General features: G+C 36.3%; 1 protein-coding gene across 1 annotated transcript in view; it reads left to right on the forward strand.

Annotated features, from left to right (window-relative positions):
• The window catches only part of LOC143908563 (sodium channel protein Nach), a 228,595-nt gene that overhangs the window by 91,160 nt on the left and 128,609 nt on the right, over positions 1-8,826 (forward strand). The gene's annotated exons all lie outside the window — the stretch shown is intronic.

Below are 8,826 nucleotides of genomic sequence, written 5' to 3' on the forward strand. Positions count from 1 at the left end.
AAAATGTCATTTTACTTAAAATATTTATTTTTTGTTACAGCCTGAAACGTTAAGCTCGTTGGTGCGGGCGGTATACAACGCGATGCGAGGGAGAGGCAGAGGCAGAGGCGAAGCTGGAGAAGATAAATAAATCACCGGAATCCAAATTCATTACTATGAGAAATAATATATAACTTTTATATCATACTTTTATATCGTACTTCTTTTAATTTACTTTGAAATAAAATAACAATATTAATATACATATAGGTGATATATTTTATTTATGCGTAGCTGTTCCTCTGACTTCTAAAAATCCTTTCCTTCCTTACTTAACAAAAATAGTATTACGTTAACAAATTTTAATTTTTATGTTAATAAATTATATATATATATATATATATATATATATATATATATATATTTAACAACTCGAGATTCGGCACTCGGCGAGACACCGTACGCGATATCCGAAGTGCGTGGCATCGTGGCAACGTCGCATAGCCGGCGCGTGCCAAGGCAGCTAGCAGTCATAGACGGAGACAGTAAATCGTAAATCGTATGTCTGTCCTTCTCTCCTCGCTCGAAGCTTGCCGAGGCGCCGGGCCGGCCGAGCGCGGCCGAGCGCGGCCGAACGTGGCCGAGCGAGGCCGCAGCATATCCCCACTAACTGGCTAGTTCGGACACGAACCATTAGCACGGACGCAAACCATGTGCGGTTACCGAGCGAAACGACGTAGTTGATACGCACTTTATCAGGGTGCGCGTCGGAAAATGTGACACAGAAAAATTGACGAAAAATGCCGGGATGGCCTCTCTCAGGTTTCTCTCTGGCAGAAGCCATTAAGGGGATGCTGGAGTCGCGGGCGAACTCGATCAACGTCGATAAAGAAGTGCTCACCGATTTTTACACATCCATACAGAGCACAGGCAAACTCGACCAGCGTCGATAAAGAAGTGCTCACCGATTCTTACACATACATACAGAGCGCTTGCTCTAGGGCTACTCGTTATACTGATCCGTATGTTTTTGGCTGAATTCGGAGAGACGCGTAACATGTGCATATGGAATTTTCTAACATACTTTTTTCTTATACTAAAGCTTGCAGCTCATTTTTGCAAGCACAGGATTCTTCTTTATTGTTTTTTCGTAACGGTTGCAAGGTTTTTGTATACAGTCTAAAACTTTTATGTGCAGCAAATGTTGTCATGAGTTGACCGCAGAATCAAAAATAAAACTGTAATTTTCTAATTTTTTTGTTTCTTTTACGCAATTGGTGCCTGCCGTCTTCGTTATCGCCCATACTTTAATTCTGGACAAAAAATTTTTAATTCGGTGAAATCAATCAAAAGATTTGTGTGTCTGAAAATATCGCGGTAAAACAGACCTGTCTCCAGCATCCCCTTAAAATTTTTCAATTCCGTAAAGCCAATTCAAAGTTTAGCCTGCTCAAAAAAATGTCGGTAATTCTTGCCACTCCAGCATCCCCTTAATCCCCTCCAGAAAACCGTTTCCGAAAAGACTCACGAGACATTCGTCCGGACACCTCGCCAATGTACACATTCGCAATTACAAGCGATTCGAACAAAGTAAAGTCCGCGCTTTAACGGTCCGAGTTCTGTGCGCTAGGCTGTTCCGTTCTCTCGCGCTGGACGCGCAACTCTACGTTCCGAGTGTCTCGGCCTTTCTTAAGGGCTTAGTCTACTCGAGAATGGTCAAAAAATCGATTTTTTTTATTGGCTTAAAAAATCCTTTGAACCCTCTAGAATAAGGGACAAAAGGTCTTATACCTGCCAGAACTCGTTTTCATTGAAATTTCGAGCTCCTACCCAAGCGCTCCGGAGTGCTCCGAAACGCCTATCTACTGCAAATCGTTACCTGTTCGGCGGGTACAACATAACGATTTACCATTCAATTTTGAATTTCTCTAATACACTAACGACACCAACAGATGTCGTTAAAAATACTTTATAGTCAGTCAGAAGTATTTTCAACAGACAGCACGCCAGTATTGCATCATTTTGCTCTGAAACGAGTGTTTAGTGGCGCGAAAACCGTGGAAGTGGCATCGTATTTTGCAGCAAGCATTTTTAATCACGGGTACGAGAGTATTCTACAAATGATGGACGTCCTGAACTTACAAATTGGGCCAAATGCCGTCGAAATGTGCGATAAAGCGGATGAGCTGCGAATTGCGATTGCTGACAAGCGGTCGTTCGAGACCTCCAAACAAGAAAGAATTAATAGAAGAATAGCACAATCGGCTCTCGAAGAGAATTTTTACGAGGTGGAAGGTTTACTGTATGACGCAGGAATGGCTGATTAACGGTAAGACGCTTAAAATGCAATTTTTCACTCAAAAAACTAGTACCGAAACTTTAAACGCGTTTTTCTCAAAACTATGTTTTTCAAAACGGTGTACACGATATCTCGAGTTCTAATCGATGAATCGACTTCAAATTTGGTACACATATTCTATGGAATAGTAGTTACGGAATGACGAACGATTTTATCATTATAATATTTTGTTCAATAATTATTAATAATAATAACACGTAATTTGAGTCCAAAAATGCAGCAAAAAATTCAGGAATTTTTTTCTTGACGCCAAAAACAAGGAGAGAAAAAACGCTTCGTCATTCCGTAGACAATACAATATAGTTTATGACTATATTTTTTTTTTTGGTTTCAGACCATCCACATTCCAGAAACCATGTACACCGTTTGACCACCTCTAAAAAACATGGTTGCGCGCGAAGGAGTGCCTCATCGCCATCTTAAAATTTTTCAACGCATAAAAATTTGGACATGTTCTCGAAACTTTAAGAAAGAAAATAAAAAAAAAAAAAACATTCATTTATCACCAATACTTCGTCTGAAATTAATTCTTGAAAATTTGCCTGTTTTTGGCTCTCTCGAGTAGACTAACCCCTTAACTCATCAATTCCGGACAATTAATAATTGAATAAAATTGGTTAAATTATAAACGCTGTATTATTCATTTCTGCGGTATATTCAGATGGACAGTCTTTGTCCGTCGCCTTTTTTAGTCAGTCGCGCTCGTCAACACTAACGGTCACCGGGTTTAAAAGTGTGACCTTCATGTGAAAAACAAAGCGGAGCCGCACGTGATATTTCGCGTCTTCTCTGGACGGATTCGGCGCGAGGCGGTTCGTTCGGCGTAAATTCAGTGCGCGCCCAAACAATATTGCTTAAGTCAAAATAGAGGGATGAAGGTGAAATTTACAGAGATTGTGCACTTATATATTCCAAAAACCTGTGTTAAATTTGCGATCGATTGTTTGAAGCGTTTAAAAGTTACATAACTTTTTAATTTCGTATGAATTCTTATGGAGATTGACAGGTTATCAAATATATGCATTTAAAATATAAAGAAAAAATAGAGAACAATTCTTGAAAAAATTACGGTGTATAGAGGATCCATTGGCACAGATTCTCAATAAATTTCACGATGATTCACTGACTAGTTTCTGAGAAAAGAAATAAAAACTGCAGCACTCACAGATATTGACGTTCGACCCTAAAAACACGGCGACGTCGCACTGCAAGCTTGGTAACTATATATTTTTTTCACATTTTTGCTGCCGGTTTTCGATATTTTCAGCCGATGTTTATATACGGCCTCTGATGTCTCATTTGCCTTTATATCTTAAAAGTGGGTTTTTATTACATTTCAACATTTTTTGACTTTACTAACCTCCCTTTTCTCAGCATGTCAATGACATAAAGGGACCTCAATGAAGTTAGCCGGACAACTTCGACTTTATTAATTCTTTTTAAATCGTTTGTTGGTTGTTTGTTGGCCTAATTACAACGTTTGTTGGTTCGTAATTTTTTTTTAATTAAAAAATAAAAATTAGCGTTAAGTTGGATCACGGTTTCGCTTAAAAAGGCGAAAAACTGGGTCATGTTCCAAAACTCACTCTAGTTAACTAAAATGCTATAGTGTACGTGACGTAAACTATAGATTTTAGTTACCCAGAGTGAGTTTTGGAACATGACCCTGTATGTGCTCCGTCACAGCTCCGTGGCCACATGCGCATGCTCTGTGACCATATGCGCAAGCGAAAAGTGCGCGAATTTGAAACGTGTATATAATATACTTATATAATGCAAGTTTTTGTCAGTGCTAAAGAAAGTATAAATTTGTCGTTTGTAGGTGGTTGTTAGACTAATTTAAACATTTGTTAGTTAATAGGTTTTATGTAAACACGAAAAGAATTTTTAGTGTTAATATAGCCAAGAAATATAGAATTCTTTACAGGTTTTGTTTCAAAGCGGGTTTAATCGATGCGGAATCGTTTGTTGATCCCGAATAAACTAATTAAAACGTTTGTTGAATCACGGTTTCGCTTAAAAAGGCGACAAACTGTATATCGTTCAGCTGAGAGGCCTAGTTTACATCGATCGTTTGGTACGTGTGTACCAAGTACTATATTCGTATCAAATCCGTATCAAATCTCGGTTTACACCGGTATAATCCGAGATTTAATACCGATTAATTGATACGAATATAGTACTTAATTGGTACGCGTTGTACCTAACGTGTAAACTAGGCTTATGCTCATTTACACCTATCTACACTGAGAAAAAAACTCATTTTATGCACGTCATGATATAACATCTGATCATGATGCACGCCAGGTTCTTGGAGTATTGCCTCGTGGCGTTTTATCTGCATTGATTTAATTAATTGTACCTGTGCTTCGCAGCATCTGTGATCGATCGCTACATCAAAAGTAAGTTAAAATTTCGAATCATGACGCTTGTGCGTTTTGGAACGTTTACCTATTCATATTTTTCTTTTTTTTCGCATAACCTGAAAGAATTACTTGCGCTCTTTTACTACGTTTACGCGAGTACTACTTCTGTAGTAACTTACGATAATTCACTCGTTTACGCCGAGTAAATTATTGTAAGTTACTACAAAATAACGTTTACGCGAAGGAAAATCCCGTTTACGCAAAAGAATTATCGTACATAATCTATTTCTTGTTGCTTTATGTAATTTATTTTATGTTGTAGAACGCTTTCACGTTGACATATGTAACTGCAAACGTATGTAGTATTTCTTGTGACGTGCTATACGTTATCAAAGATAAACCATTAAAAATTGATGACCACGATTGCTTCATATAACATTTCTTATGGTTTACAGAGAACATCATGTTGTTCTCTATAGTTACAAAAAACCATAATCTCTTGTGTGTTTTATCTCTGAAAATACGGTATGTGGTATCCCAGAATCATTAGATATGTAAAATAATATCTGTCTAAATTTGAATCTTTTTACAGGAAACTTCATATTTTGGATTATCCAGTAGAACATATAGTTTCTTCTCCCGATGCATATACAGCTTACATACAAGTAAGAGATCGAATATTTAAATACACAGGAAACGGAAAACTTGAACAGACACATATAACGTTAAGCGAATAGTGTGAGCAAATAGAAGTTATACGAATTGATTCAAAAGATATTATCCTTGCTCTGTCTCTGGAAAATAGTTTCTTGGTCGACGGAAAAGAAATTGCTAAGAATATTACAAGTTTTTACGTACATTCTGATTTTTTGCTTCTTACGACACTGCTATGTACATTGTTTGTGTCTTGTTGAACAAAATTAATATAAAGCAGCTAAGTAAACGTGATTTAACTATCCAGCCCTGGGATTTAAATATGAACGAGATTTTATTTGCGAGTAAATACATATTTTTTATAATCTCTTTTATTTTGTATATAACATATTTTTCTGACTTTAAATATATCGTTACAGGTATCTACATCAGACGACTCGTAAAAGATTCTCGTATAATAACGGCGATACCGCTACGACTAAAAAATAATTTTACAGCTGCCTAGAGGAAATTTAGAATGTATACAGCCAAGGGCATTATCGGTGCATATACTAAAATGTTACCTGAATAACTGTGATTATTTGATGGCACTTGCCATAATGACTAAACAACTTGTAAATTTGATACGTAATCATAAATTATACCAGGCGGCAATAAAATTGTTTGAGAAGAATACTACAAAGTATAAAAAAGTGGCTGAGATGTTTATGGAGAATTTTTGTCAAGTGAAGGGAAATATGTGGAAGCTGGTATGATGTTTTATAGAAGTGGCGATCTTGACAAAGCTGTAGAAACATTTAGTATGTCAAGTGATAATTGGGAGGATATCAATCGCAATATCAAAAGAGATGAAACTAAGGTAAAGATATACAATTCTTTTTTTGTATATGCATAAAAGAATATTATCTTATCATTATTAGAATTAATTACATATGCTGTTCTACACACATAAGAATTATATTTTTATGCTATTCTATACACATAAAAAAACATATATATATGACTAGCTTATGTATAAGCTAGTCAAGCATATTCTCAACAGGTGTAGTAAGCCTTAAGCCGTAAAAAATTAATCAATCATAGTTAATTATTTTCATCACATTCAACTGTGATTGATCAATTTCTTACGACTTAAGGCTTACTACACCTATTATAGATCAAACCTTAAAAATTTTGACACATTTTTCTCGACCACAGATTAATAGATCAATGATCAGTGACTTTATGTCCTGTAATGTCAACCAATACTGACGTGTTTTATATATATATATATATATATATATATATATATATATATATAACAGTACTCCTCCTGTGTTTCTATTTTCAGCATCACATCTAACTATACTATACCCCGGTACATTGACCTCACTATCCTCAATTTCTACAGTCAATCTAGTCTCCGATAACGCTAGAATCGCAGGATTCACCCTCTTCATAATCTGATGTTGAATTTCATCCTTATGCGCCAAGAAGCTTTGCGCATTTGTATACCAGAGTAATTCCGCTTCTCCCTGTAGTTGCTATGTAGTGAGAGAGTGAGTGAGAGAGAGAGAGAGAGAGAGAGAGAGAGAGAGAGAGAGAGAGAGAGACTATTTGCGTGTCTTAATACACATGTTCTCCGGGGCGAAGCCCGGCGGGGCATACTAGTATGATTATATTTGACTTATATGACAAATTTGAGTTATATGATTATATTTGACAAATTAATTTTGAATTTATTACCATATTTAATCCACATTTGACAAATTAAAACCATATTAACTTTGCATTTCCTTAGGTCTGTGCGGCTGATTTTGCATATTTAACAAAGCAAAGTCCAGTTTAATCCATATATAGATTAAATAAGATTGGGGTACTTTTTAATTTGATTTAAATATGACAAATTTAAATTATAATTAATTTGCATATTCGATTCTAATAAGATTCTTATTAAATTCATATAAGCTTTTAATACGGTTTTAATACAATCGTTTTTCGCGGGTGGTTCCGAAATCACACGTGTGTGTCGTCGCGGGGAGCTAATCGTCATATGAACGCGTCGTTCTTTTGCGCGGTCAGTCTCGTCGTCGATCGTGACACGAGCTGATGCACGATCGATATAGCCAATAAAGTATTTCTTTTCACGTTCGATAAAGGTGTCCTTTTATCCTGTTCTCCTTTCCTGGCAAAGCCATCTGCACAAGGGTCGCGGAAATCGTTTCGCATCAACAACACCTATTGTAGATCGAACCTTAAAAAATTTTGACACATTTTTTTCGACCACAGGTTAATAGAATTAAAACGGTTAAGTGGATGCTAAAGCCGTCCAAATTACCGACATTTCATTTCAAAACTCTCATTTTGAAACGGCTTTACAGATCGCAAAATCCTTTTACAGGAGTAAAGTAGAGGTACTAATGAAGGGTGGGATTGTCAAATAATTAGTAATAATTGAAAAAAATTTTAAAATGCTGTCACCTCATAACCTTATTTTCTGATATAAACAGTTGTATACGTAATATGTACGAAATTAAACTTTCCCACCCTTCAGAAGACGTGCACAAACAATAACGTACCTTTGAAATTGAGATTGAAAGCCTGGAATAAAAATGAGAGCTTTGAAACGATCGTGTATATTTTTCACAAAAATATTCACGCAGAGCAGCAATTATGTCACAGCAGTAGTTCACGGATCTTGCGAGAGATGGCGAGATGGCGCACGCAGCTGTGGGCAGTTTCGGGGTTGGCTACATTGTCTGGTTTCTACACAGCAATTGAATCAGGACAGATATATGATACAGATATCGCGTTAGACATTTTTACATTTTTTTCAATTATTACTAATTATTTTACAATCCCACCCTTCATTAGTACCTAAACTTTACTCCTGTAAAAGGATTTTGCGATCTATGAAGCCGTTTCAAATAACGAGCTTTGACAGATATGGGGCCCGATTTTCTATCTACAAACGTATGCGTAAACTCTGCTCTAACAGAAAAGCTGCAAGCTTATTGGCTAAAAACTGTGCGACAGAGAGCAAATCAATTTGCAGCCTTTCTGTTAGAGCAGTGTTTGCGCATATGTTTCTCGTTAGAGAATCGGGCCCATGTGGTACAGATATCTCGTTAGGCAATTTTACATTTTTTTTAATTATTACTAATTATTTTACAATCCCACCCTTCATTAGTACCTAAACTTTACTCCTGTAAAAGGATTTTGCGATCTGTGAAGCCGTTTCAAAAAACGAGCTTTGAAAGATATATGTGGTACAGATATCGCGTTAGACATTTTTACATTTTTTTCAATTATTACTAATTATTTTACAATCCCACCCTTCATTAGTACCTAAACTTTACTCTTGTAAAAGGATTTTGCGATCTATGAAGCCGTTTCAAAGAACGAGCTTTGACAGATATGTCGTACCAGATGCCTCGTTAGACAAGGACAGATATCTCTCGTATTATTATTCTTTTCTCTATGTATGTA

The sequence above is a fragment of the Temnothorax americanus genome, unplaced genomic scaffold (genome assembly GCF_048541705.1).
Source record: "Temnothorax americanus isolate GAGA-0224 unplaced genomic scaffold, ASM4854170v1 Scaffold99, whole genome shotgun sequence".
In the NCBI taxonomy this organism is placed as follows: Eukaryota; Metazoa; Arthropoda; class Insecta; order Hymenoptera; family Formicidae; genus Temnothorax; species Temnothorax americanus.